Raw genomic sequence first — 27,700 nt, forward strand, 5'->3', positions numbered from 1 at the left:
CTACACATTAATGTGAGTTATGATTATTGGAACATTTGTTGTTAAAGACTTTGAAAAAGCATCTTAGAGAAGATTTAATGTGGTAATTTTGAAATTGCGGTCTCACTCCAGATACAGAATGGCTGCTTTGTCCATATTCTTGTGCCTGGCAGTGGCCATTGACAGACTGTATTTTGAATTTCTTGCCTTTCAGTCTGATTTCTTTATCATCCAAAGAAGGAAATAAGTTGGCTGTTACATAAATCATGAACTAATTTGCAGTGTATTGTGTAAAACATCAAGTTGCAGGCTTCACTTAATGAAATACTTTTACCTCCAAATGTCCAGAGCTGCAAATACCATTAAAGTGGTTGAAATGGTGATTTGGTTGGATGGTGTAATATTTGTGGTTACATGCTAAAAACCTAATGTGGAGCTTACTAAGCTGTACCTTCTACTCTCATGCATACTCACACAGGCTTGGCAGACATGTGACTCATTCTCAAGTTAGCATAAGATCAATAATGTGTTTTCAGAAGGACTTTCAACCTCACTTTGGCAAACACTCATTAACATCTCTTGACATCACATAGCCTCAAGTTTTCGACATGAAAGGCTCGAGCCTCCTCCTACCTGAGGGTGAGGGTCTTTGCCAGCCTTTTCAGACAGATAGCAGATACTAAGACCTACAGTATGTGAAGGTCTGTAGGACTTGTTTGTATGTGCTTTTGAATGAATGATTGTATCTCTGTGTAGTGTTTCTCCTAGGGACAAAGTATCTATATACAGTATATCTTTTAAAAGAGAAGGTTACAGAGAAAGGTTTGCTTCACTGGGGGAGAAGAGCCTACATTGCTCTTTTTGTAAAAGTACATTTTATTAACAGGACATTTAAGTTGCTTTTTGAGTGTATGATAACTGCTTTGCAAAGTTTGATTTTGGTTGTAAAAAAATATGTCTGTGTCAAGGCTAATGTCTTTGTAAATGAATGCCAGTCGAGCAGCAGCATTATAATTCATTTTGAGTTGTGTTTCTGGCCACTTAAGGAATAATTCAATATATTTGGATGGTAACCTTGCTCATTTTTTTAATGAACTAATGGGTAAAACACCAAACAGTGCTGGGAAGGTAGCAGATGGTGGATTTATCAGAGTTGTTTTGCTGAATGGGAGGTTTAACGAGAGCATTTCGATTGATCAATACAGTCATTTGTTGGCCTGAAATAAAAGCTAAAGAAAAAGTTAATCTGGCTTGACCATATGTTTGAGACTCTAGGCTCAGCTATTATATATTAAAGTGCTTACCATTAAATGTGACATCCCCTTTGACTGTCATCTTTTATAATAATTTATAAAAAATATCTTCCAACAGGACAGCTGTCAGTGATTTTGATGTAAAGTCAATCCTACATCACAAGCCACCTTCAAAACATAAGCATCAAAGTTTACTCTGCTGGGAGTTTTTTATTTTCTGGAGAAACTATGATCCATAATTGGTAAAAATAAAGAAGAAAAAAATATTTTGCTAAGTTTTTGTTAGGAATGCCTTTGAAAGAGGGTGACAACTGAATTGTGCGCTATTGAGGATGATTTCAAAGCTTCTTTTTTGTATGGTCAGCACATGTGAGAGGTCTTTTATCCTTCTGCAAAGCTGGAGGAATGAGGACTGAGATCCTTATTGTCTGTCCACCGCTCCTTTAGTGTGAGGGAGGTCACGCATAAGGACTGGTACACACACACAAACATGCACACACAAACACAGACACTCTAAGAGAGGGGTTCTCAAAGTTTTGATGAGTGAGGGCCAATTTAGGTACCCAATATTGGATTGAGGGCCGCCCAAGAAAAAACGGAACACAAAATAATTCCAAAACAAATCCTTTCTTTATTGTACTAACCAATTACCGCAACTCGCGAGATGCCTAGTTGCCATGCAACCAGTAGTCTAGCAAACTTTCCACAAGCTGTCATTCATAATTTAGGAATGACAACCCAGGGGGCTCAGTTTTACCATTCTTAACCCTCTGGAGTCTAAGGGTATTTTCTCGATTTTTAGATGTTTTCTTAAATCACCTTTTAAATGTATTTCTTCTAACATGGCACCCCATGTGTTACATATCAAAATGTTCAGGACAATCTCTGGTCTTGCTATATATGCATATTGCTCACCTTAGAGCACTGTTTGATGAGATAAGTAGCTCAAAAGCTTAAAATGTGAAATCTGATTTTTGGAAAATCTTCAAAACACAAATTTACTCATGTGATCGAATTGTTTTGGTGTTTTAGATTTGGTTACCAAAGTCCTAGGATCACAAAAGCAGTGAAATATTTGAATTACACTGTATATAAATGTGTTATTCATGTCTAAAATGAAAAACATTAAATTCAAATTTTGAGTGAAATAGGTGTTTATCACTCTACTTTCACCACAGCAGGGACTGAGATACATCAGGACTGAATAATGACTTCATATTACATACCAAGGTTCATGTGATGTGTACAAATACAAATTGAGCATTCAACCTTCTTTTTTTTTCAACCAACAATTTATTATAAATATGTTTTTTTCAACCAACTATTTATATAAATATAAGAAACAGGAAATTCTCCCTATTTACAATATTGAACATCAGAACTTTCAACCAACTATTCATTATAAATGTCAAGACAGTGTCAAGGTCTTTGTCTGTCTTCCAAGACAGTGAGTCTGGCTGCTGTGAAGATGGGGGTGATGGTGCATGGGCTGCTGTGTAGGTGGGGTGTACAAGTGCTATACGAGACCTCCATGAGACCTCCTTGCTGGCTGGGTTGAAGGTGATGGCTGTGGTGGAGCCTTTGTGCTGAGGTGTATCTTGACCTGGTGGCAGCCGCAGATGGAGGTGGAGGCAGCTGTAGTGATGCTGGTCTGCTGGTCCTTGGTGGTGATGGCTCTGGTGAAGGCCCTTGAGTCACGGTAGATCTTGACCTGGGGGCCGGCACAGATGGATGTTGTGGCTGCTGGATAAACACTGCCTGTGTAGGACAATAATTACAACTAATTGCATTGAAATAAGGTTCAAGTAAAATGTTGCTCAAGCACAAATAACAATGCACACATACAAATAAAGTTTGGGAGGTTACAGAAGGAGTCTCTCTCGATCTCTCTCTCTCTCTCTCACAAACACACACACACACACACACACACACACACACACACACACACACACACACACACACACACACACACACACACACACACACACACACACACACACACACACACACACACACACACACACACACACACACAGGTATTTCCAGTTACTTTACATTCAGTATAAAATCACAGACACACATATACATAGGCTACATCTGATTACAAAGTCTCATCAGTACAGGACGGTAAAATAATAACAGGCACACATATAAATAAATCTATGACAAAGTCTCATCTGTACAGAACAGTATGATAAAATAATCGATGGCAAAAACATGTCACTGTAAATGTCTCCGTTGTGGGACGAATAAATGATTAATTTAATCATCTACACATGTAATCTCACTTTTACACACCAAAATAATGTTAACACAGAGTAAACGTTTGCTAATGGAGAGTCTATTTTGTCCCAATAAAAAGTTCATGACTATCGATAAAAAATATATATCAATAAACCTATTGTTCATTTTCGCGATATTCCCCACACATTGCCAGTACACTATTACTGTAATATTTACACCTACCCATGTCCACATGGATCCTTGTTGTCTTTGTATTCTTCTTCTTCAGAAGAGTTGAAAACTTCAGGTTCTGAGGCTCTATCTTCACTGCTGCTAGCGAAAAAAAATCTCTAGTGAAGTCGGCAACTGTAAAGTTTTTTTTAGACATTTTCTCTGTCTCTCTCTCTCCCCTCACAGACCTAAACTGATGGGAGACACGTGGTTTATGTTTTTTTTACTTGGTGGGTAGGTCCTTAGTGATTTCTCGATGTCCATTGGTCATTTCAGATCATGATGGCTGCCGGCCGAGATTTCCTTGACGGACACACAAATCCACCAATCCCACACAGTGTAAAGTCAAGCTGCTTTGAGCGGCCATATTGGCTGCTGTGCCCTGGTTACAGTCTCACAGGAGATACCGCTGGAAAGCTACTCATTCTAATTCTTACTAGATACAACCATGGAGGATTACAATATAACGCATGCATTTCAGCGTGTCACATTAACTATCGCGGGCCGCCAGAAACATTTCCGAGGGCCGCCATTGGCCCGCGGGCCGCACTTTGAGAACCCCTGCTCTAAGAGCTCAGTTTATGCTACATTTACTATCAGGGATGAAAGTGAATGTTGCAGCAGAGTTGGGATTGAAAAGTTGTTTGTGTTTGCTGTGGTGTGTGTGTGCGATTTTGCACTTGCACCCACTGAGTGAAGAGTCAACTTTGCCTTCAGGCTTTTTGGCGGATAAACGAGCTCTGATTATATTATGTGTCCTCACCTCAACTCGTTGAAGCGTTGCACTTTTCACCTCTGCTAGGTTTTAGCACCATGTCAGTTTACCATGTACGAGATGTATTCTAGAATCTAACAGCTGGACACTTACAATATTCCTACGTAGAAGGGCAGGGAGTCATTTCCCTCTTTATGATGCTATTTATGATATAACTGTTATAGTGCAGGATTATTTAAAGGTACAACCTTCTTTTGCGCAAGGTCTGAAAAGTTATGCCCTGCTGCCGTTCATGAGCTCTACAATGATGGAGGTGAAATGCTCTGCTGTATGTGCTTTTAACAACCTTACAGCTCCAGCATTTAAGAAACAGCCTTTAAATTGTGCTCAATAGAACTAAATGATATTTCCTTTCTGACACCTACACATTACGTCCTCGCGACAGTACTCCACCTCTTCATTTCCCTCTGCCAGCAAAACACTCAGACAGTTAGTTCAGCACTCACAGAAAATGCCATGCATACTTAGGCATTGTTTATTACTACACAAAAGATCCCATCATCTTATCTTTTATTCAAGTGTTACAATGCCATCATTATTTCCTTTCATTATGGCAGAACTCAGTCCTTTTCCCCTGCAGGTGGGTAAATTAGCCACACAAAGCATCATCCAGCCTCTCCGCTTGCAGAGTGGCAGCTATTGAGAAGTTCTATTAGCTAAGCACCGACATGATCATTTACTACTAACGCCTCCTCATCAACACTGATTGGCTGGCATGCATTAAATCCTCAGGTTGATGTGCACAGGCGAGAATAAAATACAGTTAAACCAAGGGACAATTGAATCTAATTGTAGAGCACATGAAAAAGATTGTCTCGTAAATAAAGAAATATATAACATTGTATGGTGTTCTTTTTTTTATCTGTAAATATTCTGCAGCAGATGTGTTGGGAACAAAGTGCACATTGGAAATAATTAAAACACTTCTTCTTCATTACAGTTTTACAGTAATTGCCCCCTTGGGTCATATCATTTTCCCTCATAGTTTCCTTTCAGAGTTTTAAAAGAATATTGGACTCAGCTTTTGTGGTTAAATAGCCTTTCCAACACACACATTATTTCCATCGTGACAGTTCGTTCCCACTTAATATAAAATATAATTTAGTCATTATTACCTAATCAATTCAGGAAGGTATAAAGGTTTTTCAATTAAATATTTACAAAGAAACAACAACATATCTTTAGAAAGTGAACAGGATGGACAACATGTATTAAAGGTCCCCTATTATACAATATATTATGAAGTTCCAAACACCAAACAGATCATTGCAGCATCCCATAATCCCCTCTGTTTCAGCCCTGTTTCAAAAGTGCTGATTCTCTGTCTGTTACTTTAGATGAAAAATAAGGAGCCCCTCTCCACGCCCCTCTGAGAGATATTTGGTTAAAAAAACACAATTGTGCTCTAGGAGGAGATTCAGGTGATAAGGTGAAAAATCGTTATGACATCATAAAGTGGCCAGAATCTGATCAGCTCATTTTCAGACAGGTTTTTATTAGGGCTGTCAAGTTAACGCGTTAATAACGCGAATGTTCAGAGGTTGTTGTGTTTAATATTCATGAGAATATTCGTCATTGTTCAAATGATAATAAACAAACATTTGCATAAAGCATATTTGAAAAACTTGAAAAATATCCCTCTAAGGTACATTTAGAACAGACAAAAAAAGTGCGATTCATTTGCAATTAATCGCGATTAACTATGGACAATCATGCGATTAATCGCGATTAAATATTTTAATCGACTGACAGCCCTACTTTTTATATAAATGGATCAGGACAAAAAGTGAGCGAATCTTTTTTCCTGAAATGTTCCGAATCTCTTTACACAGAGGGGACACATAGTTATGTATAAAGGACATTAAAAAGTGCATTTTGCATGATAGGTACCCTTTAATATTTGTATTTTATTTTTATTTAACCTTTATTTAACCAGATAAAAAAGTATTGAGATAAAATCTAATTTTCTCATATAATTGTGTATTTTGTGCAGGTGGGAACAAACTCAAGGGACAGCAGTTCCGTCTGGACTGGGCCTGGATCTCTCTGGAGAGAGAGTACTACGTGGTGGACGAGGAGGACAAGTTCCTCGCGGTGGTGCTCAGGCGGAGAGGATACCTGGGAGAGACCTCTTTCGTCGGTGAGTCTGTTGTTTTTCTGTCTCTCTCAATGCTTTTTGTTCTGGCGGGATGGCTCTTGGGACAGCAAGCATGATCAGTCATTCAATCTGTCAGCACAACACTCTGGGCTGGACTGAAATACCAGATTGATCCTCTCTTTCTGTTTCCTAGCTTTCATCGTACCTCCAATACTTTACATTAGTGTTAATATCTGCTTTTTGTTGGTTCTACTTACCCTTCTTCTTGTGTGCTTCAAGCATAAAGAAATAGTTTGCATAGAATAAAGTTTATGGAGTTCAAGGAAAGAACAACCTGAACCTTATCTTTCCACTTTTTTGCTTTATGAGGTGAAATGTGCACATTGTTGTGATTTGCTTCCCCGCAATGCTTTATTTACTTATCTTTTACCTGGAGTGCTGTTCTCACATACACACATAGACAGGGCCGTATCCAGGATTTCCTAAATACCGAGGTCCAAACATGCTAGGGGGGTTTGGGGGATACCCCCCGAGATTTTTGGGATTTTCATGATCTAGTTATGGTGCTTTTTAAGTCCTATGGGGGGTCACAAATTGAATAATATATTGATTTCAAACCATGTCAGTGGGCTGACAATGTCAGCATCAATTATTTTGAAAGTGTAATACATAATAAGAATCAGTTGATTGTTACTATTAATGATCTGGACATGCAGAAGAGGCTAAAATGATCACAAAACATTGTCAACATCAGTGGCGAGCCGTGACTTTTATACCTAGGCCCTCTGACCCCCACCCCTTCCCTCGAGTTATTACGTCACAGCGTATACTTCAGCGGAATATCATAACAACGGCCCGGGGTGCAAAACGCATCAATGAAAGCGACCCTCTACCACACAAAACAACACCTGTAAATAACCCTATTTGTGTTCTTTGAAATTGAAAAGGATATTGCATTGTGTTTGTTACTTTCGTTGCAGTTGTATGTCTTAAGTCTAATTTGGCATGCTTTTATTTTGAAGGCGAGTTAACGCTGTTGACAGGAAGTTGTTGTTGCTATGGAAACAAGAAACGTTTCACAGCGGGCGGAACTTGTCATAAAGTCCGTGATAATAACACCCACCCATTTAGCGGGAAGATATGATTGGTCAATTGTACTGTCATTTGACATTACTCTCTCGTTCAGTTACTATAGCGGGGCCCTCTGTGAATTCATAGCTGGACCGCCTGGACGTCCAACAGCTCCTCTCTTCACAGTAACTTGCAGAGACGAGCTTCTTTCATTTAACTCTTCACATTCCAACATAAACTGAATAGGCAGATTCGAAGGATTTATTTCTTTGGAAATGTTATTTTAATTACAATTAAATCAAGTTATTTTGGTAAAACTAATGAAAAATATAACTAAAAAAATATATTAAAAAATATATAATTTGTTTGAATGTTTTTAAATATTATTTTGTAGAATATCTTAGGCCCTCACGGCTCGCCACTGGTCAACATTCATTTTCCATGTCTCTCTCCTTTCCATAACCTACAGCCTCTCTTCCATGTTCTTGAGTCTCTCTGTCTTCTTCCTGTTCATTACTCTCTCTGTCCTCTACGCTTTCTCTTTGTTCAATCTCTCCCTCGTTGTTCACTGTTTGCTCCTCCTCACTTGTCGCTCCTGCCAGTGAATCAAAAGCAATTCAGCCATTTAGTTCATTTCACTTGTTTGTTTGCATTCTTTTTTTATTTAAATCTGTTTTGTTTGATTCTCAAAAGAGAACAAAGATGTAAGCAAATTGTGTTTTATACAATTGTATGTTATTATGACATCATAACTGCAATAGATGTATGTTGTTTTACAATTATGCCTATTGTCTATATTGTAAATGAAGACTATTGTTATAGATATATAGATAGATGGATGGATGGATGGATATATAGAAGGGGTTATTATGCCCACATTCTTTTGTGTGACTGTACCTGCAGTTCCTCCCTGACTTCCATCACTTTCTCTCTCTCTCTTTCTCTCTGCCTGTCCTGTCTCTTCCTTACCAAAGCTGAGCTTCGACTGACGTAGTCTTTTCATTATATCTGAGTCAGTGTAAAAACAAAACAAAACAATGTTATATCTTCAATGTTTTACTCAAATTGAAATAAAAGAAAAGCATTACAACGTTTGTTAAAAGGTAATCCTTCTGACATTGGATGAATGTAATTAACTGTAGCTCTCTAGCTAGTTTATTCACGCTATTTAAACCAAAGTATAGCCTATAGCTGCAATATAAGTTAGTGTGCATGTTGTCGGACGTCCACTGACTAACGTAGAGCGTTCACACAGGATCTGCTGCTCATATGATGTCCTGATGAACAGAAACACAAGCAGCCCGCTGGACTCAGATCTCTAGATACCTCATCACTCCTCCGCTGCTCCGGTTCAAGTCCGGTCTGCGGTGATTTGTTGATAGATGTCGTCTTCTTCTGTTTGCTTTAATCGAGGCTACGTAGTTATGCAGCGCCCCTATCGTCAGTAAATGGAAGTACTACAAAGAACCCCGTTTAGTGTAATTATTTCACAAGTTTTGTTACACAGCTCGAAAAATATTACCGAGGTCCGGACCTCGGTGACATCAATGGTGGATACGGCCATGCACATAGAGACCACACGTATTTTCCAATGGTTGGAGCCAAAAAGCAATTGCAACGTTTTCCTCTCAACACACACTGTAACCAGATGTATCCTCTAAGTCCTCTCATTCTGTTTGGCCTTGGGCCTTTTATGAGAATATTTGTTGTATTATGAGTTTGAGGGAGCTAGATGAGATAGTTCTTAGGTCTATGTGGTGCCCTGTGCAGAGGTTTCAGTAGCCCACACAAGAAAAACAATGTCATGGAAAGTATTTCTGCTGAAATACTGTTTTGAAGCAAGCCATATTTGTTGTGGAAGGGCAAATGGTTTGTCACTGTAAGGATGTGAAATAGGCATCCAAAGAAATATGTCAAAAAAAAAGCCGTGGATACAACAAAATACTCAAAGAAATCTCATCCAAAAAGAGCATTAATGGCTGTGAAATCACTGAGCATTAGTGTCACCATTAACAGAACTGTCACATCATCATCTCCTTGTCTCTATGTAAAGCAGGATTGTAAACATGAATGAGTGTTGATCTGTTATTAGTTTTCCTCGGAGGACCCTAAGGGCTCTAACACAAAAAAATCAACAGTCAGTCGTTTAGCGGTGAATGGTTGGTTAACTGCTGCTTACAGTTTGACTAGCATTGTACATTTAATTCTCTCTCATGCACAAAACCTAATTGTTGGTTGCATTTTATTCAGTGTGTAGAATTTGTTTTGACAATACACAGGAGGCAAAGTTAGTTGACTTTGTGTAGCTAGTTCAGGTAGTAGGTGAATCATACCCCTAATTATAATAACAATTATAATGAAAGTACGATCAGACCACATTTAAATACTCTCACACTTTTACCTAATAAGAAACATAGTGTACTTTTTGACTTTGTGCAATATGCTCATCGTCTGAGTCTTGCTCTTCAAAAAAAATGTAGCATCTGTTACATTTTATTCCAATCCAAATTAGAACTGATTTGCTCTTTAAATTGAGCTTATCAACGATCTTAAGTTCTTCATTTGCCTTAGTCAGATGTCAATGACTACCCTTAAGCATATGAGGCTGTAAATTGAATGAGACACTTTACATATTTTGACAGAACAATCAGTGGGCTCATCAGCTAACTTAAAAACAAAGTCATCATCATTCTGGCTGCAGCCCAGCGCTCATTACTGTACAAAACACAGAGTGGGCAGTGAACACGCTGCTAGCTCTGCGCCGCTCAAATCTCCAATCCTGACAGCTACACAAACATGGATGTCGTACTTTTCAATATGTTATTTGACCAGCAGATGGAGGTGATTTAATGTAGGAAACCCACTATGTTTTTAGTTCTTACGTCTGAGTGTTCGTGCTGATGCAAAGGTTAAAAGGATGATGCTGGTGTTGTCCCTGAACGCTCCTCTTGGTCCTGACTTTGTCGAGCTGCAGCTGGTTCGCTCTGAGAGAAGCAGCAGCAGTAAGCAGCTTTTACTCGCTCCCTTCTCTCATCATCATTCTGATCCCTTTTAATCGCCGGGTCAGGTAGCATCACAGAGGAGCAGTTGATGTAAGCTTTAAGACTTCTCTACCTGTGTGTGTGCCGGTGTGTGTGCCGGTGTGTGTGTGTGTGTGTGTGTGTGTGTGTGTGTGTGTGTGTGTGTGTGTGTGTGTGTGTGTGTGTGTGTGTGTGTGTGTGTGTGTGTGTGTGTGTGTGTGTGTGTGTGTGTGTGTGTGTGTGTGTGTGTGTGTGTGTATGCACATGTGAATGTTGTATGCGATTCCTGTCGGGAAGTGTATCTGTTGAGCACACATGAAAGCTTGCGTTCAGACTCTCATCTCTTTGCACAGGTGTCGGTGTGTGAGCACCTGGTTATCTCTGACCTCACACACAACACATGCTCACACACTCACTTTCAAGACCTCCTTTTGAATGAATGACTGGTAGACAGAAATGCATCAGTGTGAAAGTGCTTTCCTTCAAGGCGGACGTAGATACAAGATTTTGGGCTGAGGCATATTTATGGATAAGTGGCAGAAGTTAAAGAGAGGGAATATTTGCTTTTAACCTTATGTTGGATAAACTGAAACACAGAATTAAACCAAATTCACCCGGACAGTGTTTTTTTTAAATAGAGTGTATGTACGTTTTATGTATGTATCTCTGTGTGTTTCTCTGTCTATACGCCTAGTGTAGACCCGTTCAGGCACTGATGATGAAATACAATCTAGTTTAGGGCAACACAGAATGAAAAACAGAAACTGATCGAAGTCTAATAACTTTCATAGATTTCAATTTGCTGGGCTGGTGAACAGAAGAATGGAGCAAATGAACCAATAACAGAGTGGCAATATACTCCGGGTGGACAAAATAACAGGAACACCATACAATCCAATCCAATACCCCCACTGTAATGGCGGTATTGGATTGATGTTTGGTGTCAATTGAACACTATATAAGGGTGTAGTTTGTGACAGTGTTTAGCACATATCTCATTTAGAGTCAGTGTTGTTAAGGCTCTCCTTGTGTTCATCTTTCATGTGTTTCGTCTAACCTTAACGATGTATTTGTATTCTTTCTTACACAATAACTTTACGTGAAGGATTTTGTAGAAAGCCCTATTTATAATGTGCATCATTTTCGAAATAGTTGATTGTGAGTAAACATGAAATCTAAAACATACAGATGATCTGAAATTAAGTCTCTGCCCAAAACCGATTTGACCCACCTGGTTTGGGTTGGGACTGGCTGTGATTTTTCAAAATTCAGTTTGAACTAGTTTGGTTTAAATCAGGTCGATTCACTCCCTCGAAGCTGTTTTACTCAAAGTATATTTCTCCATTTATGATCAATCGTTTGTGAAGTGTGTGAAGATAATAATAACACTAGACAATCAGAGCAATAAAGAGAGAAGTAAAACCCTGTAATTCTTGTCAGAAAAGAAAGGAAAAAATAAAAAAGTTTATACTGAACGTACAGGTAGATAGACAGATCACATTAGATCAGACAGGCCATGTGTCATGTACTGTATGGAAACATGGATAAAAAACACCCAGCGATGTTGTTGCTCCCTTAGTTGTAAGGGTTAGCTGATGAAAGCAGTTTTGCTGTGCCAGTCAACAGCAGAGAAGAGCTGTTACACATGCTCCGTCTCCACAGGAAGTGGGGAGAGGATCAGTGAAGGAGGAAAGCAGAGATAAGATCAAGGTTCAAATGCCCCTGCAAAGCAGAGCTCCTGCAGAAACGGCTAGACAAGAGCATCGGATCAGATTGGATTCTTCTACCCCTGTTTTCAAGCTTACTCTCAAAGATGAGACCAACCTTTAGCTTTTTTGTCATGGGTGTTTTTCCTCCCATTACCAATTGAGTCCTTTTTATTCCATCCTGTAACTTAATCTCCTTTGACACAGTCCCACTGACTTTTCCATCGACTTCCTCTGTTTCACCTTCTTTCCTTTTCATCCCTAATCTCTTCTCACCTCATTTTACTGGATAGGTCCTTTTGCTTCTAACCTGCGTTTCCTCATCAAAGACACTATGTCGCTTCTTCCTCCTCCCTTACAGCACACGGTCTGTGCCATAGGCTTTCTAGCGTTCTTCCTCCACCCACTCACCGTTTGTCATTTGTCTTGGATCTACCTTCTTCACTCCTGTCTGTCTCACTCCAGCGCACCACTTGTTTGCCAACTGTTCTTGCTCTTTCTATTTTCCCACTTCCTTGTGTGCAATCTGCAAGTGGTGTTCAACCATTGCAGTGTGTATCCTCTGGTTATTCTCCTATTGTGTATTGGTATAGTCACATCTTCTTGCTCTATTTCCCCCACTCATCCTCTCCAAATCTTTCCTTTCGTTTTTGCCATTCCTCTGTTGAGTATTGAGAAACCCCATAGGAAAACAAGATAGAGATTAATGGTCATCCTCCTTTTTTTCTCCTGCCTATGTCAAAGCATAGGCAGGAGATAGTTATTGTTGTCTTTTTTTTTTTTTTTAAATCTCCACCTTAGCTGCTTTGATAAGGAATAACCGTTATGGTATAATGAGCATGATGGTTCCTACAATCGACACTTACCTACAATCGATTCTTCATGATGAATTGTATAAACTAGATCCAGCCAAATGTAACTGTTTGCAGATTTTGCTTTCATCAATGAAACAAACTACAATACAGAAGAAAATAAAGGAAAGCTGTGGAGCTATGAACTGAATGTGTGAGTATTGTGAGTTTGTGTGTGTTTTATGGAAAAGCACACAAGGGAATGTGTTGAAGAAGATAATGTTAGAGATAAACATACCTCGGCTGGGTGAAACCCCAGTGCAACCCCAGGCAATGCGTGTCCTACCCCTCCAGGGGGTCCGGGAAAGGTGGCTGGATGAGACCCTCTTAAGATCAAAACTCCCTTTTTCCTGGCTTGTGTAGTGTGTATGTGTGTGTGTGTGTGTGTGTGTGTGTGTGTGTGTGTGTGTGTGTGTGTGTGTGTGTGTGTGTGTGTGTGTGTGTGTGTGTGTGTGTGTGTGTGTGTGTGTGCTATTTGATATGGATCAATTGATTGTCAGGATAGATAGAACTCTTTCTCTATGAATATGAGACTTGATGCGTATGAGTCGTCTGTAATTGCCTCTCTATACTGTAAAGCAGTCTTCATTGATAGTGGCAGAGTCGGCTATTAAAAGTTCTCTCTCAGTTTATTGATCCTCTGCAAAAAAATATAAACTTGTTGCATGTTTAGATTTTGACTCTGGTCTACACGAAGATATCAAGACAGTTTCGACACACATTTCCATGAACTTTGCTGTCGATAGTCACGGTCTAGGTTTTTATTTATTGACCAGATGAACCTGCTTTCCGCCGAGCATCACAAACAAGCTGAAGTGTATACTTGTGCAAGAGAAATGGCAGATAGCCATACAATGTACTACCAGAGGATAAACACTTTGAATCAGATCTTGGAAATGTGTCAAACATCTTAAACTTCATTTTAGTGTCATGTTAGGTGAGAAACAGGAGTTCAGTTTTGTTTGCCTCTTCACTAATGATGCTCCATGATGTTAAATATAAAAGGTCTGATTAAGAACGCGGCTATTTAAAGGTGTTATAAATTCACATTTTTGATGTACCTCATACAACATGACCCAGATTAGAGGCCACTCAGCAAGTGAACCATGGGTAGTCCTGACTGAACTTCCATTAGTCATCATCGCTCAGATTTCCCAGAGAGACTTTCTAAAGTGGATCACATCACTCCTGTTCTGAAGTCTTTACACTGGCTTCCTGTGTGTCAAAGAATAGATTTCAAAATACTGCTGCTGGTTTATAAAGCACTGAATGGTTTAGGCCCAAAATACATTTCTGACCTCCTGCTAAATTATGAACCATCCAGATCTCTCAGGTCTTCAGGGACTGGTCAGCTTTCTGTCCCCAGAGTCAGAACTAAACATGGAGAAGCAGCGTTCAGTTATTAGGCTCCAAATATCTGGAACAAACTCCCAGAAACCTGCAGGTCCGCTGCAACTCTGACTACTTTTAAATCCAGGCTGAAGACTTTTCTTTTTGTCGCTGCTTTTAATTGAACAATTCATATCTTAGACTGCACTGTAACTTTTATCCATGTATTTTTTTCTTTTAATGTTTATTTGATTAGCTTTTCTTTTTAATGACTGATTTTCTTAATGTCTTTCATTTTTTGTAAAGCACTTTGAATTGCCTTGTGTTGAAAAGTGCTATATAAATAAACTTGCCTTGCCTTACAGACACCCAGGGACGTTGATTTTGTTGTCTTGTATTCGTGCAGCTGCGGTGAGCAATAGCAGCATCGTTAGCTCGTCCTGTGAAAATAAAAGCACAGAAGCAAAGACAGCTGAAAAATAACAATGCCTTTCCAAAAATGAAGAGAATGAGGGTGTCATATTTTTGAAATGCTGCTGGCTACTGATCATATCAAATGTGCGAGTTCAGTATTTCATTATTGTTGGCTGGTGTGACTATCAGTGAACACAACAATGAACCCAGAAAGGCAGGACTTAGCACAAAAAACCTTAATGGCATTGTGATCAAATAAAATCACTGCTTCAGATATAGTCAAATCGATTCTGTGAATTTGTAAGCGTGTGTATGATTATTGTCAGCTTAATTTTTCAACACAATACTCAGATCTTTTTAATTGTGTGTATGACATAATGTATCCAGTCTCATCTGCTTGTCGTTGTCTACTTCTTTTTTTCCTGTGTGTCTTAAAAGGGAAAACAAATCCTTTCATATTTACAGTCACAAGCATCAGCCTGGCATGGCTCGGCTCACCTTGTTCTTGTGAGGCACTGTGAATGCAGACAAAGGAATGTGTACAGCTCATTTCCAAATGTAATACATTATTGTATGGCTTCTGCCACTTGGCTTTCCTTGATGTGCGTTTGATGTGAAACCCAGTGGTACCAGTGAGCTCCGCTACTTTGAAGAAGGTGTGTTTATAAGCATCAATGTTAGATGGATCGTTGTAGAGTAGAACCACATGAAAGGCCTACTACAGTATAAATGAAATAGGAGACATTTGAAGAGAAAAGGAGACACGCATACATATGCATGCATAGCCAACAACCATGGTAGCTAATCCATCTCAGTAAGGTGGGATATGCTTATTTAAACGCTTCAGTATCAAATTCATTTCACACATTCCTGAGGCTCTGTGAATGATCAGTGAAGAAATATAGACGCAGCGCTCTTTTTCACACCACTCTGAACAACATTAAAGGGTGTGAATATCTTATCTGTTTTTCATCTGTTTCTCTCTTCTGCCTGTCACCCTTTAATGGTCGCTGTCTTTGTTTTGTCTTCACTTCTTTCTTGCTGTTTTTTGTATTTTCTGTTTTTTGTTCTTGCAATCTGGCCTGTTCTACTTTCCTCTTCCTTTTTGATGACTATCGCTCTCTTTATCTGTCAGGCATTGGCACCCAGGATGGTAGCGCGAAGAAGGACGAGGATTTCAAGGGTAAGTCCCAGAGGCAGGTCCAGTTCAACCCGGGGCAGACCACCGCCACGTGGAGGGTTCGGATACTGACTGATGGGAAGTACGAGCAGGCGGAGACCTTCCAGATTCTGCTCTCGGAGCCGGTGATGGGGGTGATGGAGTTCCCCGACACAGCAATAGTTGAGATCCTGGATCCTAGTGACGGTCAGTCCTGCATATATATCATGCCCTGAGTACACACTTGGAGACCACTGAATATTGTATTGTTGTGAACATATGATGGAGCTTTTTCTCCACATTTAAATCGTAATAGACCATGAAGCTGAAATGCATTAATTCATTTTTGGCCCATTTATTCAGAATAATCTCCGTTTATTCTGTCCTGGAAGTAACCATTTCTGGAGACTGAATACAGATGGAGAATATTAGGTGTTGGCAGCATCCAATTTATACAAGAGGGTTGCAAAGTTTCTGTTTTAGGTTCAAACAAACAGATTACAAAGGATTGTATTGCATTGAGAGCTTTTTTTGTATTGATTAATTCTGTATACTCCATCATCAATGATGTTGTTATTTAGTTTAGTGTCCCTATTCCATATGAAATCCATTATTAAAAATCGAGATCAAATTAAGTGCCTCTACAGACAGACAATAAGATTGGGGGAAAAAAAGGTAATAGACCATATTGAGGGTTTTGCACACCTCACCAGACAAATATAATAGAGACAGGGAAGTTTCTGACATTTATAATGCACACCACACAACATCCCAACTGCCACTCAAGTATTCCTGTTAGACAACAATGAAAAATACACAGGCCTTTAGGGTACAGTATATCACATTTGTTGTGTGAAGCATCAGTCAACTTGGCACACACAGAATAACGAATTGTCAATATAACTGCTGTCTAGTGCAGATATACGGTCATGTTAAATCTATGGAGGCAAAGAAGAGAAATATGACATGACAGACAGTGAGATATGAGGTACGGATGATACATATTTCCAGTTTTTACACTCACTGGAAATACAGAACGCTTAATCTTAAAACCCAATTCAACAAAATGAGTAGAGGCATTTGTTTATTTATATGTCCATTATCCTCAGGCCAATTCAAAGAATGTTGCTGTTAAGCTGTGAACGTCGGTCAACCGCCAAAAGGTTTGCACAGGAGTGTTTTATGCAAATTCTCACACAACTTCAGCCTTTTGCTTTCTCTCTTAAAAAAAAGAGTTTATAATATGCCATTTTCACCGTCCTCTGTCTTTGTTGCTTTGCCTGCCAATTGAAATGTTAATGGAATATTGAGTAGTGCGACAAACTCGCTGCTCTGCTCAATCAAGACCAGATTAACTCCTGTGCAGCGTTTACTTTCAGCTTTTGTATGCATGGTCCCTTCCTCGAACCACCTTTTATATAATAATAGGTGAGCAACTAATATGTATACACCGAAGCCTCCATTATAGTGACTCACGCAACAGCTGCTCTCATCACTCTCCCTCTTTCATTTGCCTTATCATTCTTTCTCTTTCACCATTTCGTTATCCCTCTCTCTCCCCCCTCACATTCTCCTTCCTCAGTCTTTCCTCCCCTGTGGGTTAATTATGGTTTGTGTGGACTGTAGGAGCTGGTTTGTTTTCTATCATCTACAGGGATTGTCTAATGTGACAGAGATGTGGCACTCTGTACTATAATGGGCCAGTGAAGCTTTAGCTATGCCTGTGGCGTTAGCTGTACTCCAGCTTCTTTCTCTAATGATGAAAACTGACTTTGTCTGGTCTTCTGGTTGGCCTGGAGAAACCCTCTCTCCCTAGAGCAGGGGTGGCCAACCCGCGGCTCTCGAGCCGCATGTGGCTCTTTGCCTAGTTTCATGCGGCTCTTCAGTTCATATCGAATGTTATATGCAGGGCCGCCCCTCCCTACAGGCCAATCACGCAGGCTGCATGGGGCCCCGCCTTGCGCAGGGGGCCCCGCCCAGAGGGCCTCAGCTGCTGTGCGCAGTTCTCCGCTCAGTTCTCCGCGCACCCCCGGCTGACACGCGAGAGTGAGAGGTGACAAGGGGAGCACGTCTGTAACCCGACACCGTTGCAATGAATCGACATCTGACCAATCACGGCTTTGATACGGCCACTAGTGCAGGTGAAGAGATGTCGGTGAAAAGACAGTTTCAGTCCGGCGCAAAAAACAAAACATGAAGAAACTAGAGCATCACTCGAAGGTGGGTTATTGTATGAGTCAAATGTACAACTTGCGAATGTTGTATAAGTCAAATTGCCAATTGCCATATTAAAACATCAGCTGCAATTCACGACATGAAGAAGGCAGTCTCTGCATAGCATACAGGCTAATGGAGATGCAGTTATTTCCAGCATTCTTTATTTACCATTCATTCAAGTATGTGATGCCTTTTATCTGCTAATGTACAGGAGGAAGAGTGATACACTGTCTGTCTAGTTGGCTTACATAACAGTTAACGTTTATAGCCTAAAAAACATGGAGCATTTTCCCCCCTTTTATTCATTTTTATGTCAATTTGCACATTTCATGGTGATGCTCAGCCTCTCCCCTTAACTCCTAACAGTCATCATCATGTCAACCACAACACAGAGAAATACTGAGAGAAATGTGTGTGTAGTTGTTGACACATTGCTGACAGAGGGAACTAGAATACAGATTTAAGAAATATCAGTTTTTGAGCATGTCATAAGCATGTTTTGTCTTTACTATATTACAACTATATTATAATAAAAATAATATAGTATTTATATTATTGAATTGATTATGATTATTATTATTAGTAGAAGTAGTTTATTTGCATTAATTATATTTTAATCTTTTTGAGGCTAGTATTTGGCAGGAAATGCAGACGTATTCACCTGTAAACGCATACTGAACGACATACATGCACAACCATTTACCTCACTGTATAAAAAAGTAACTGTGTTGATAATAATAATAAACAGGAATTATATTTGCAAAGTAGCCTACTTTGTTTCCCAAAAAAAAAAGTTCACTCCTGTCGGTTGTGGGGGGGGTGGGGCCTCATCTCACAATGTTGCTTGGGGCCCCAAGTTGGCCAGGGGCGGCCCTGGTTATATGTGTGAGTTTGGGGGAGAGACACTGACTCCTGACTAGTGTTGCACGGTGTACCGATACTTGAAAGGTACCGCGATACCCTGCCGTTAAAAACGTTACGATTCCTCCGTTTCACTAGTAGGCCTATCGGTACTTTAAGAATGACGGGGGAAAGTACTCCGGTGAGAAAGCGCCGTTTTAATAAGAGCCGTGTGTGTTCAGCGCTCTGCTTCCACTCCCTGCACTGCAGCCGTGCCTGCAGTCCCGCCCCTCTCAAGCACGCTCTAAGTCCCTCCCCTCTCAAGCACGCTCTAAGTGCCTCCCCTCTCTCGTGCACGCGCTAGCTGCCAGAGCATGTGAGAAAACGAGAAGCATGGCTGCAAGTGGGAGTGCAACTGCCGCTGCGCCTCGGCTTGTTGACAAAAAAGACGCCAGAAGCGAAATTTGGAAGTATTTTAGCTATATCTCTGACAGTGAGGGCAAGCCTACGGACACCACGAGGCCTGTCTGTAAGACATTTATTAATTTTATTTAATACGAATTCTTGTCATTTATTTTATTTATTGTTCTCATTGTTTAAAAGTTTGTGTTATGGTTATGGTTCTGGTGTGAAATAAAGCACAATAATTACATTTAAGACTGTTTCCCTTTTTTTAAGAAAAGTATCGAAAAATAATCGGAATCGCAATTCTTGACTTGGTATCGAAACCAAAATGTTGGTATCGTGACAACACTAGCTACTCCTGACAGTTAAACCTGATATTTCTGTTAAGTATTGAATGCTGATAATTCTGACGTAATTTGGCCGGTCAAAGTTGTTTGGGCTCGGATAAAATCGCTCCGTTACTTTCGTCCCGTGTTATGTATGTTGTGTATGTGTGGTGTCAGTACAGACCCGGCGCCAGAACAAATCTAAAGGGAGGGGCATATGATTTTCATGGGAGGGCACACAAAACCGTCACGCGCTGCGGGCCTGCGGCACAATATATATCAAACAGCAAGGCCAACAGCATTGCGTAAAGACGCACACTTATCGCAAACATACACAAATAAAGGGCAACATAGCAACAACTTTGAAACATTGTGTGCGTGGCAGCACAACCACTGGTAAATCACGAGCAAGGCACACTGGTTACGGATGGCAGCTGCACTCGGAGAGAAATAGTAGAGACGGAGACGATGAACTGTGTAGCCCGCCTTGGGCATGGTTTATGTTCCTATGCACTGCACTCGGACATGCTGTGGAGTGAATCGAGTCACCTCTGAGAGGGAGTTGGTTGACAGCTAAAAAAGCTATAATATCAACGACAGCTGACACGTAATAACGGCTCCGTGCCAGCTGAATCTGCACCAAAGTAGCCTACTCATTTCCTTATTTGTTTCCTCGCGTATTTGCCTCTCTCTCCACAAACTCTCACATGAAATGTGTTCTTTTGATGCGGCATGCCTTAGCAGTCCTTTATCAGTCTGTAATGCGTGTTTCCAGTCGCAAAAACCTTTGACAGTAAAAGCCGCATCAGATGAAGACGTATTTACTTTAAACTGTCTACAGCGGAAACAAAAGGCTGCGTCTGCTTTTAACGAATATTCAAGCCGGTCTGTTGTTGTACCATGCAGCGGCAAAAGTGCGCTTCTTTCCTGAAAACAATCTCCCTGTATAACGATCCATCTTCACCTGCTTGGGTTTATTAACCCCAAGATCATCGCTAACTCAGTCCCGGGGTTTGCCGAGGTCTGCCGAGGTCAAGCTTGTGACATTAAGGCGTGCTGCTGCAACGGCAGGTGCAGGGTCGCCAGCAGCACCATCGGCTGCAGTTCTTTCATCGCTATTTCGTTTTAATAAATCCTTAGACCTTTTAAGCCAATTTTTTATGTCCATTTTGTAATTCAAACAGAAATGGGAGTCTACAGAATGCACAATAAACAAATCCAGAATAGGCGGCAGAGTGTGACGCTGTGATTGGTCTAAATGGGGACGAATCACAAATCACAACAGACACATGCATTTATTTGACGTAGCCTGCGATTTTTTTTTTGTTCTGACATCACATACATCATATCATAAAAGTTCACAGTTTATTTATAATTAAAAAAATAATATATATATATTTTTAAATTTTTATAAATAATAAAAAACGTGTTTATTGGGGGAGGGCAGGAATGTCAAATGGGAGGGCATGGCCCTCCCACGGCGCCGGGCATGTGTCAGTATGAGAGGATGACAGCGCGTATAATTTTGATGTGGCCCAAGAGCCAATCACAATAATACCTGCGATGCAGTGAACCAATCACCTTTGAGGGGGGGGGGAAACCTATCGTTGATTAAACATTATCCAGTGTTTCCCCTACCATTGTCTTGGAGGGGCGCTGCGCCCCGCCAACGGAGCCCCGCGCCCCCCCTGAAATTCAAGGTGTTTAAAAAAAATATATATATAATTTTTTTTTAAATATATATATAGCACCAAATTGCAAATAATCTATAACTACTGTCACTTTTCACATTGAACATGTGCTCTTTTATTAAATAAACTAAACGCTTTTATTTCAAGTTGTGAGTTTAGTGTTTTTGACCCTAAGAAACACTGATGCATTAATCAGTAACAATAATCCACAGCTCCTCTCTCTGCTCCAGAGGATTTAAAAAATATATATCCCAATGCCACAAAAATGCATCAGTGACGTGGTTGAAATCTTGTCTCCAGAAAACAAAAAACTGAAACAAGCGGTATCAGTGACTGTGTGTTTGATGTGGCTCTTTGCAGTATAGAAAAAATGTGGCTCTTAACCTCTGACTGGTTGGCCACCCCTGCCCTAGAGGATATGTCAGCTGGGGTAATAGCTTTAGAGAAGCAGAGACGATCGCTAAGCTTTAAAAAAGTAAAGAGAGCGTAAAAAAGCTGAATTTCTTCTACCAGCGCGGACAGTCTGTGTTTGTGTGCTCACATGCCTGGAGCTCTTTTTTTGTATTGTTTTTTTTGCTTTAGTTATAAGAATGTGTATCCTCCACCGCCCTTCTGTATTAGCCTGTTGCTCCTTAAATTAATAACGAGGAGTGGGCTTGTCCTGTAGCGCGGCTGCCTGTGGTGAACACACTTTCATTGCTGCTGCAGACACAAGCTTGGTTTAATTACTGGGTGTGATATCCAAGCGTTCTACAAAACTCTGTTGCTTTCTTCATATATAATTAGGGGTGCACCGAATGGGAAATTCTTGGCCGAAACCGATACCGAAAATAGGAAACAGTTGGCCGAAAACCGAATGCCGAAAGGCCGAAAATGATTAATAGAAATATATATATATAATGTATACATTTTTTACCAATGTTGTTCAGCTACCTGATTATGGAAATAGACATGATTATGGCAAAACTTAACTTAAATAATAATCACTATTATGGGTCCATAAAACATTTATTCAGCACTTTTGAATGCATACAGTACATTTATATATGTCATGTATTATTGCTAAAAAACATTATATCGCAGTCTTAGTGTCGCCAACTCGTTTATAATAGGCAAAGACAACAAATGCGTCTATGATGTATTTTCGATCAGACGAGATCTCTCTCCCGTCTGTGTGCGAGGGGGCGGGGCAGTTTACACACACGCAGCTGCTACATGCAGCGGAGCACACTGCGGAGATGGCGGAGAGAACGCGCTCCGAGGTGTGGTTAAACTTTACCCGTCTCGATGTGGAGAATACTTGTTACCATAAGTGCAATAAGAGTTTAGCATGTAAGCACGAGCAATTTGTCTAAACATTTAGCAAAAGTGCACCGCATGCAGACGGAGGAATGTACCGGGTTCGACCGTCTTTCTAGCAGCTCTGTAGCCCCATCCACGAGTAACGTTTCCTTTCAGGTGTTATGTATGCTAGCAGCAACACACGGAGTTAACTACATTATACAAACATGGGTTAATGATTAGAGGAAACTGAGTTATTTAGTTTGTTAAAATGTCAGCTATTCTGTGTACAGTCTGTCATCAGATTATTTAATACGATTTGTTAAAGGCTCAGGGCAATCTCGATGACAAAGGTCAATGTCCCCCCCCCCCCCCTGTGAGCCAGCCGCGAGCATGGTCGCCGCGTCTTTATTACGTCATCACAACAACACGTTAGGTTACCAACGTAAGCCTGTTCTGACATTCGGTGATATTTCGGCCGAAAGCCGAAAGGGCCTTTTTAACCATTTTCGGGCGATAATTTTTCGGTGGCCGAATATTCGGTGCATCCCTATATATAATCCATGCACAGTGCTGACTGAAGATGAAGGTAGCAGGCAGCCGGCTGTTTGACTGTTAGCTGAAAGCAGTACCAGCATCCTGCTGGAGTCAGTTATCCTTTTCTAGCATCCTTTATAGCAGGGACACTAAATACTAGTCGAGCTGACTCTGCTGCATGTTGTATCAAGGTTATTCAACTTAATGATGAAGAACTGTTTTATGCTTTGTCATTTTTGGTCTGAGATCGCAAGGCCAGCTGCAGTCAAGCACATCCTTGAGTAAATATAAGAGCTTTGTCTCAGTTACGATGTACAATCTCTTGACTAATGTAGGACGCATCTGGGGACTGCAATTTGTGTGTTTGCTGCTGCTCACTGTGAAAGAAATTATTAAGTATGTAATCATCAGTAATGGAGAGCTTCTAGGCATAGCATTGCAAATAAATTACAAGACAACAGCAAGATCAGGTGCAAGTGTTTACTATTTCAACACAGAATGCAAAAGCATGTTTTTTTTATCTTCCCATAAATGATTTAAAATAGGTGTGTGTTTTCCTTCTAGGACGTGAACTCGACTGTCAAAAAAAAACAGCTTTTTAAATTCTCGGGTGAATTTAGGTATTAGAAGAGCCAAGTGTGAGGTGAAATGTGAATGAACAATTAGGAGAGGAGGTGTACTGTATACAGTATGTGTAGAGAGATGAAAATCAGGGTATAGTGGTGTGTGTGTGTGTGTGTGTGTGTGTGTGTGTGTGTGTGTGTGTGTGTGTGTGTGTGTGTGTGTGTGTGTGTGTGTGTGTGTGTGTGTGTGTGTGTGTGTGTGTGTGTGTGTGTGTGTGTGTGTGTGTGTGTGCGTGCGTGCGTGTGATAGGTAAGCAGTGAACCCTAAGCCCCTGCTATGAGTCTCTTCACCCCCTGGGGAGTAACAGATTGTGGGCAGCCACAGAAGGGAGAAGCGGAGGGAAAGGGAGAAGATAGAGGAGATAGAGAACAATTTAGAGAGAGTTATCGTAAGAGAAGAGACATCTTTGACCCCCTGCGGTGCATAAGATTGTCCTATGTTGATGACTCCATCCCAAAGAGTCATCTCAGGTGCTGATCTCTTTTCTCGCTGGTTCTTGAATCAAACATCCAAATCTGTTTTTCTTGCAGATTGTTCACACTCCAGTGCTTGCCATTTTTGTGCAAGTTTATGTTGCATAAGCAAGCCACAAGTGACCTGAAGCCCCCATCATTCACTCATTCATCTCAAAGAGAAAAGGGGAGGGGGAACAAAGTCAAAGATCTGGGACGAGCTCAGTCCACTCTGCTAGTATTTTTATTGGTCCCTGTGCGTCTGTGGAAAATAACTCCAACTTTCTATTATGCCAGTAAGTTCTCTGCTTTGATAGATGATGCTTTCACCCGCTCTAAGTCTCTCTCTACATCACAAAGTCCTCTCACAGACGGAGAGAGGAGTAAAGAACCAGAGAAAAACAATGAGAAATATGTTTTTCTGACCCCACCGTGTATGGGAGAGTGGATATGTCCAAACCTCCAGCTGAGTCCTCTGAGAGGCTTGCATGTGCAAATGTGAGCGTCACACCAGGCAGGGAGAAAAACTTCCACAGGGGTCTCTTTGAAGAGCACCTCTCGTTGCTTCAAACCCAAAAACTGTGATGGAGAGTTATTTTTGAATATGAATAAGCACACCGCAGGACCACCACTGCAATACATCTGAATAAAAAAATTCAGCTACAGCTCACTAATGCAGAGCCAGAACAAAAGCCTGTTTCCGTATCGATGGCCTAGAGATGTACTGTGGATTTTTTCAGATTGTTATACATATCATTACACTTTCCTTTGTCACTCTGACTCTGTCCACTCTCTTTTCTCCCCCAAACAGAGTCGACAGTGTTTTTTCCTGCACAGATCCACTCAGTGGAGGAAGATGTTGGAGAGCTGTTCATCCCGGTACACCGCAGTGGAGACATCAGTGAGGAGCTCATGGTGGTCTGCTACACACAGCAGGGTATATACTTACCTTTTTTAACCTCATTGAACTAGTTAATCCTCAGTGTAGCTCACCTGCATACCAACTTGCTGTTTAGCCTGATAACATTAAATGGAGAATATGTATTATTAAATTCTAAGTGAATAGTTTTTCACCACCTGTTATTTATTCACATATTAAAGTAAGATGTAAATGATACACTATTAAACCGATTATGTTCCTTGGATTATCATACTGTACTTCCAAAGAAATCCTAACATCATAAGACAACAGCAATACATCAAGCTAACTTGTGCTTTAAGGATACAGTCCAAAATAAAATTGGAGAATGATAGTATAAATCTTGTTGGCATATGAAAATCACAGGTTGTGCTTTTAAATCTAGCGTCCATATTGTGTCAATGTGATGTTATGTGCATACAATTATTAAAATGATTTAGTGGCTACACAACAGGTTCGATTTTGAGAAAACTTGCGAGGCTGGAATGTTCCTATTGTGTTCTAGCATTTAAACAGAAACAATGACATGATAAGAGCCAATTAAAGGACACACCATTATGGTTACAGCCATTATGACTACAGGAACAGAAAGGGAAAATGTATCTTGTAACATTATTAATGTTTGTTTGTAAGTCCGATGTGCACATCATCCTTCAAATTTACTCAACTACTTTTCACATTTGATTCATTGAAATATATATGATAATAAGTACTTAAATACACTTTTTCCCTTAAAGTAAAAAGTTGTACCTTAAGCAGAGCACTCATGTCTTTCCATTTCTTTCTAAACTCCTGTCACTGTCGTCTCTTATTTTTCTGGTCCCTGTGAAGGTTCTGCTTCAGGGACGATTCCAACCACCGTCCTGTCTTACTCGGATTTCATCTCCCGCCCGGAGGAGCACGGCAGCGTCCTTCGCTTTGAAAAGGGTGAGAGGGAGAAGCAGTGTCGCGTGGTGGTTATCGACGACTCTCTGTACGAGGGAGAAGAGAGCTTCAACGTCACTCTGTCACTGCCTGTCGGGGGGCGTCTGGGAAAGCACTACCCCACCTCCAAAGTCAACATCTTGGAAGACACGAATGATGGTAAGGCATGCTGATGCTCCCCCTATAGTTCTATTTATTTCCGATGTTATAGCCGATGACAGATTATGATGAAGAAAGGCGTTTGATGTGTGTATGTCTAGGTCTTTAAGGTTAAAGAACACAATATTGACACACACACAGTTGCCACTTTGCTAGACGTTCTTCTTTCAGAGTATTTATGTCACATATTTTCCTAATTAAGCTTGTTTACAGACAGGCTGTTGAGGCATGTTGAAAACACCCTGACATAGTCTCTTCACCCGCAGCAGACACAGGGAATCACACTCCTGTCTCGCTGTCATTCAGGCCATTTTTAATGAATGTCGGGACTCATACAGGGGTCCATTGGGACAACATTACAGTATGCCCCTGGTCTGTGTTTATCCTGTTACAACATTGTATGGACAAAGCAGATTACATCTCATGACAGGCATAGAAACAAGCAGAGGTTTTATCTAGGGACGGATAAGCCTGCTGGGAAATACTTATTGCAATATACAGGCATTCTCCATTATCTCCATATTCTGCATTGATTTACTTAATAGACTAAGAAAGGATAAATGTTTCTGCTCCAGGTGTCTTGTTGAATTGCATTGTAACAGTAAAAGGGAGTACTTGTGTAATACATTTTGGTCATATTCCTGCAATTTGAAAAAGGGGTTGATGATGATAATATCAAGACCTAATAGATCATGTCATAGAAGTATTTCAACAGTGGAAGAAGATTAAATTGACCTACATCTAGTTCAACTCAGTGTAAATTACCTTTATATATTATAATATATCATTTTGCTGTGCCCTGAATTCATTTTCATCAGGCAGTGTTACGTACGTAGAGCAAGGAGAATAGTCATATCAGAAGCTTGTAGGCTATTACTTCAGGCATATTAATTATGACTGGATTTAGTCAAAAGTAAAAAAGTGAATTGCAAGTTTCTTCAGCATAACAACTTGTTGTGTGTGTGCCAGGTGGAAGTTAAAATGACTAAATATCTTTTGAAAAAAAGTCTCCTTACATATATAGAGTATTTCTCTTTTAGTTTCCATGTCATCAATTATTTGTGTCAGAGAGGAATTGTCATGCCAGTGTCAGACCGAAGACAACTCAACTCATTTATGTATACAAACAATTGTGCCAAATTGAATGTGTATATGTGTGGTTGTGTGTGCATGAAGGCATCTGGGGGCTAGTTAACGAGAAACATGACACACTGTC

At 40.4% G+C, this 27,700-nt stretch overlaps 1 pseudogene; it reads left to right on the forward strand.

Moving 5' to 3' along the window:
• Positions 1 to 27,700, forward strand: part of LOC117536393 — a 68,153-nt pseudogene that overhangs the window by 15,761 nt on the left and 24,692 nt on the right.

The sequence above is a fragment of the Gymnodraco acuticeps genome, unplaced genomic scaffold (genome assembly GCF_902827175.1).
Source record: "Gymnodraco acuticeps unplaced genomic scaffold, fGymAcu1.1, whole genome shotgun sequence".
NCBI classification, from domain to species: domain Eukaryota; kingdom Metazoa; phylum Chordata; class Actinopteri; order Perciformes; family Bathydraconidae; genus Gymnodraco; species Gymnodraco acuticeps.